At 35.4% G+C, this 6,135-nt stretch overlaps 1 pseudogene; it reads left to right on the top strand.

Moving 5' to 3' along the window:
• The first annotated feature begins 596 nt into the window (after nucleotides 1-596).
• LOC124100771 (mortality factor 4-like protein 1) lies at nucleotides 597-1,570 on the top strand (annotated as a pseudogene).
• Nucleotides 1,571-6,135: the final 4,565 nt, after the last annotated feature.

Here is a 6,135-nt window from a genome sequence, read left to right as displayed (position 1 = left end):
GGCTCCTGGCCACCTAGTACCCTCTGTCTCTTATTTCTTCCTGTTAAACTGATCTTCCTGACTCTCTCTTATAAGGACTCCTGTGATTACATTGTGTGATTATATCTAACCCAAATAATCCAGGTTACCCTCCTTTTCTTAGTGCATTCGTAATTAAGTTAAGGTTCCTATTTTTCTATGGAAGATAGCATCACAGATGCCATGGATTACAATATGGACAACACTCATCCTCTGGTCCACAAGAATTCATGCTCTTCTCACATACAAATACATTCACCACATTCTAAAATCCCCTGAAACCTCAATCCATTCTAGCACCAAATATCATTCCAGTGTTAGCAATGAGCACATTCTTTAAAAGAATAGAAAGCTACCAAATAAATAACCTAACATCACATCTCAAAGCCCTGGAAAAAGAACAAATCAGGCTGTGCAGGCCGCTGTGCTGTGAGGTCTGCCATCACTGGCAAATTGGGCCCAGGATATGGATCTGACTGTGCCTAATGGCGGGTCTGATGGGAAGTTGGTTGGGGTAGAGAGTAGGGGGTGGTAGTCATGGGTGGTAGGAAAAGGAGGAGGAGTTGAATCACTTACAAATGGCACCCAAGCAGGACTCTAACCCGAAATTTCCAGTAGGATGAGCAAGTGCTATACTTTCATGGGCCTTTTCTTTATTTCACTTGTTTGTCCTTTATGGCAACCTTACCACACTTTGCTTCATACTTTATACATTACAGTGGTTGGAATAAAAATTGGGATGAAAGGGTTGCAGAGAGCAGAGTACTCAAGTATGTGGACTTTTAAACAATCAGGAGCAGTATGCAGAGGGGAAGATGAGAAGGGCTGCTGCAGGAAAGAAGGCATCTGGTCTGCAACAGAAACATGTTGAAGTGGAAACAAGAAAAAACAAACAAAAAAACACCTGGAAACTGAGATGGTGGCAGTACCAGTGAGACACCTCAGCCACCTGGGAAGAAAAGGGCCCCTGTAGATCCTCCTTTTGAAAATGAAGAAACATTTATGAACTGAGTTGAAGGTAAAGATTCCCAAAGAGGTACAGCCATGACTTGTTGATGACTGAAACTTAATTACCAGACAAAAACAGATCTTTTATCTTCCTGTGAAGAAGAAAGTGGATTCTATTTTAAAGGATTATGCAAATTACAAGAAATCTCAAGGAAACATAGATAATAAGGAGTATGCCATTAATGAAGCTGTAGCAGGAATAAAAGAATAGTTCAATGTGATGTTGGGCACTCAACTGCTCTACAAATTTGAGAGGCTACAGTGTGCTGAAATCCTTGTAGATCATCCTGATGTACCCATGTCCCAGGAGTATGCACTACATCTATTTATTATTTGTAGGAATTGGAGCAATTCTACAAATAATAAATTTTTTATTATTTATTATTAATAAATAATAAGTCCAAATAAATTTGAGAAGAGCCTTGCTTTATTACTGAATTATCGTCATGATTTCCTCAAGTACCTGGCAAAGAATTCTGCAACATTGTTTAGTGCCAGCAATTATGAAGTGACCCCTCCTGAATAACCTCAGAAAGCAGTATGAGGAGGCTCTCTTTACTGACCTGTGTTTAGATCTCTGTAAAAACATTTTTGTTCTTAGTTCTTCTCTTTTACAAATGATGTACTTTGAAGATGTTTATATATAACAGAATTGATGTCTGCTTTCTATTTGAATTTAAACAGAGAAAATAAATGGGGTTACTACTCCTTTCTCCTTTTTTTTAAAATTTCATTTTGAAGTTGCTACTTATGTCAATGATGAACAACAGAAAGACACACTGTAGAATGTTTGCCAAGTTGACAAAGCTGCTTTTGAATGCTAGTGGTTCTTTTCCTTTGATGCTACACACTTTTATAATATGTGTTAATGCTATATGACAAATTGCTCTGTTTCCAAGAGCCAAAGGTTCAATTCAGTGTATATAACTGAACACCTGAACACACTCATCCATTTGTGCTCCTTTTTTTTTTTCCAATGGTGCTTATCCTAAAGAGCCCGTCTTTCGCAAGTCATCCATGTTGTTCCTTAGGCATTACATCTTTGCTCAAATTGTTGAAGAATGGTGGCTTGTTTTATGGTTTTTGTATTTGTGTTATATGCACATTTTGACATGAGAGAAACAATTTATTGTGTAGCTACAGTTTTCTGGAAAAGTCAATCTTTTAGGAATTGTTTTTCAAATCTTATAATTTTTTTTCTTTAAACTTCAAAAAAGAAAAAGAAGAAATCAACACTAATAACAGTAGAAGACAATAAATAATTAAAATCAGAACCAAAGTCAATGACATTGAAACAAAAAATTTTAAAAATAGATGAAACAGAAGGTTGATTTTTTGAAAAATTAAATAAAATAGATAAACACTTAGCCAAGCTAACAAAACAAGAAGAAAAACTCAAATCACTAAAATTTGTGATGAAAAAGAAAATATCACCATAGATACTATAAAATACAGAGGATAATCAGAAACTAATTTAAAAATTTGTAGTCCAATAAAATAGAGAATCATGATGACATTGACAAATAATGTTCTAGAGATATGACCTATCCAAATTGAACCAGGAAAATATAGAAAATTTAAACAATCCAATTTCAAGCAATGGAATTGAAGATGCCATACAAAGCCTACCAACAATGTAAAGCCCAGGACCAGACTGATTCTCAGCTGAGTTCTACCAAACATTCAAAAAAGAACTTACACCAACACTCCTCAAATTATTCCATGAAATAGAAAAGGAGGGAACCCTTCAAAACTCATTCTATGAAGCTAGTATCACCCTGATACAAGACCAGACAAAGACACATCAAGGAAAAAAAACTTCAGACCAAAATCCCTCATAAACATAGATGCAAAAATTTTTAATAAAATCCTGGTATATGGCATACAAAAACATATTTAAAAGATAGTGCATCCTGATCAAGTGGAGTTCATTCCAGGGATGCACATACAGAAACATACAGTTCAACATACAGAAATCAATAAATATAATTGATCATATCAACAGACTTAAAGACAAGAACCTCATGATTATCTCAATAGATGCAAAAAAAAGTATTTCACAAAATTCAGCATCTATTCATGTTCAAAACACTAGAAAAACTAGGGACAGGAAGAACATATCTCAACATCCTAAAAGCTATATATGTTAAGCCTAAAGCCAATATCATTCTAAGTGGAGGAAAAATGGAAACAGTTCCTCTAAACACTGGAACAAGACAGGGATGCCTTCTTTCACCACTTATATTTAACATAGTCCTTGAAACCTTAGCCAGAATAATTAGTCAAAAGAAAGAAATTAAAGGGATATGAATAGGAAAAGAAGAGCTCAAACTATCCCTATTTGCTGATGACATCATTCTACATTTAGAAGACCCAAAATACTCCACCAAAAATCTTCTTGAACTTATAAACAAATTCAGCAAAGAAGTAGGATATAAAATCAACACCCACAAATAAACTGTGTTTCTATACACCAATGATGAATTAGCTGAAAGAGAAATCAGGAAAACTATTCCATTCACAATAGCCTCTAAATAAAATAAAATACTTGGGAATCAATCTAACAAAAGAGGTGAAAGACCTCTACAAAGAAAACTACAGAAAATTAAAGAAATTGAAGAAGAACTTAGAAAATGGAAAGACCTCCCATGTTCTTGGATAGGCAGATTAATATTGTCAAAATAGCCCTACTACCAAAAATGCTATACAGATTTTATGTAATTCCCATTAAAATTCCAAAGACATTCTTCATATAGAAAAAGCAGTTATGAAATTCATTTAAAAAAATAAGAGGCCCAGAATAGCCAAAACAATCCTTAGTAAGAAAAATAATTCAGGAGGTATCACATTACCAGACCTTAAATTTTACTACAGAGCTACAGTAACAAAAATGGCATGGTATTAACACAAAAACAGAATTGAAGATCAATGGAACTGAATAGAAGACAGCAGAGACATACCCACCTAAATAAGGCTATCTCATAGTAAACAAAGTTGCCATAAACATACATTGGAGAAAAGATATCCTCTTCAACAAATGGTTCTAGTGAAAACTGAAAATAAATATGTAGTAGATTGAATCTGAACCCCTATCTCTCATCCTGCACAAAAGTCAACTCAAAGTGGTTCAAGGATCTAGGCATTAGACCAGAGACCCTGTGCCTACTAGAAGAAAAAGTAGGCCCAACTCTCCATCATATCAGCTCTGGAGCAGACTTCCTCAATAAAACACCTAAAGCACAAGAAGTAAAATGAAGAATCAATAAACAGGATGGCATCAAACTAAAAAGCTTCTTCACAGCAAAGGAAGCAGTCAAGAATGTGAACAGAGAGCCTATAGAATGGGAGAAAATCTTTACCACCTGTACCTCAGATACAGCATTAATCTCCAGGATATACAAGGAACTCAAAACACTTAACACCAAAAACAAATAAATAAATAAACCAATTAATAAAAGGGCATAGGAACTGAACAGGGACTTCACAGAAGAAATACTAATGGTCAAAAAATATATGAAAGAATGTTCAACATCTCTAGCCATTGGAGAAATGCTAATTAAAACTACACTGAGATTTAATCTCACTCCAGTCACAATGGCTATTATCAAGAGTACGAGTAATAAATGTTGGTGAGGATGTGGGAAAATAGGTTCATTCACACATTGCTGGTGGGAATGTAAATTTGTGCAACACTCTGGAAAGCAGTAGAGAAATTCTTTAGGAGGCTTGGAATGGAACCACCATTTGGTGCAGTTATCCCATTCTTTGGCTTATATCCAAAGGACTTAAAATCAGCATATTACAGTGATGCAGCCACATGTTTATAGCAGCTCAGTTTACAATAGGTAAATTATGGAAACAACCTAAGTGCCTTTAAACTGATAAATGGATAAAGAAACTGTGGTATTTATACATAATGGAATATTACTCACCTAATGAGAAGAATGAAATTATGACCTTTGCCAGTAATTAGACGGAACTGGAGAATATCATGGTAAGTGAAATAAGCCAGTCCCCTAAAACCAAAGGTCAAATGTTATCTTTGATATGTGGATGGTAACCCATTACAAGGGAGGGAAGGGAAGGGAAGTATAGAAGTTCATTGGATTAGACAAAGAGAAATGAAGGTAAGGGAGGGGAATGGGAATAAGAAAGACAAGATGAATCAGACATAACTTTTCTTGCTAACATATGTATACATGACCAATGTAACTCCACATCATGCTCAACCACAAGAATGGGATCAAAATTGTAATGAGTTGCACCCCATGTGTGTATAATATATCAAAATACACCCTACTGATATAATACATATATAATCAACCCCAAATCTTAAAAAGTAGTAAAAATTCACAAAATTTGATAATCTAAATATTCTAAGTTAAATATGGGTTAGTCTCTGAATATGGAAATAATCAATTCTGGAGCCAAATCCCTCTCTATCTGTAGGCCTGTAAAACTAGCAAATAAGCTATCTGTTTCTAGAATATAGAGGTGGCACAAGAATGGGACAGCCTTCCTATTCAGAGTATGAAAATTGAAAGACAAAAGTCTATTTAAAAATAAGGGCTGGAGCTGTATCTCAGTGGTGGAGCCCTTGCCTAGCCTGGGTGAAGCACTGGGTTTGATTCTCAGCACCACATATTGAAATCTGTTTGGGTAAGTAATGCAAAGTCTGATAGTAATTATTTGTGATCCTTGTATCCATCCTCTGAGTTAAGGACTATAGACTGAAGGTTTTACCCTTGGAACTATTTTTCAAGAAGTTAAACTAGCACATATTTGAGGTTGAGTAGTTGGACCAACCTGTTTACTCCCTACAGAATAATGGGACTCTGACAGCCTCTTTAATTTTATTCTCTTTTTCAATCCAAACTGGCAGCATTTCTGCTAGTAAAAAACTCTCCAGAATTCAGTAGGTCTCCAAATGTCCTGAGGTTCACTTCTTTGGCCAAGAATCACCCCCACAGGATGTTTCCTGGAATCCTTTCTCATGCTATTTTCTGCTTATATGGAGGGGATCCATCAATCATTTGTCTAACCCTTCAAAAAGCCCTCTGGGCAACTAAATACTGTGATGTTTTGTGACTTCTTGACATTCTTCTAATT

The sequence above is a fragment of the Marmota monax genome, unplaced genomic scaffold (genome assembly GCF_021218885.2).
Source record: "Marmota monax isolate L192 unplaced genomic scaffold, Marmota_monax_Labrador192_F-V1.1 WCK01_AAM20220418_F8-fsc00037, whole genome shotgun sequence".
Classification (NCBI taxonomy): domain Eukaryota; kingdom Metazoa; phylum Chordata; class Mammalia; order Rodentia; family Sciuridae; genus Marmota; species Marmota monax.
This window is presented reverse-complemented; position numbering and strand designations above follow the sequence as displayed.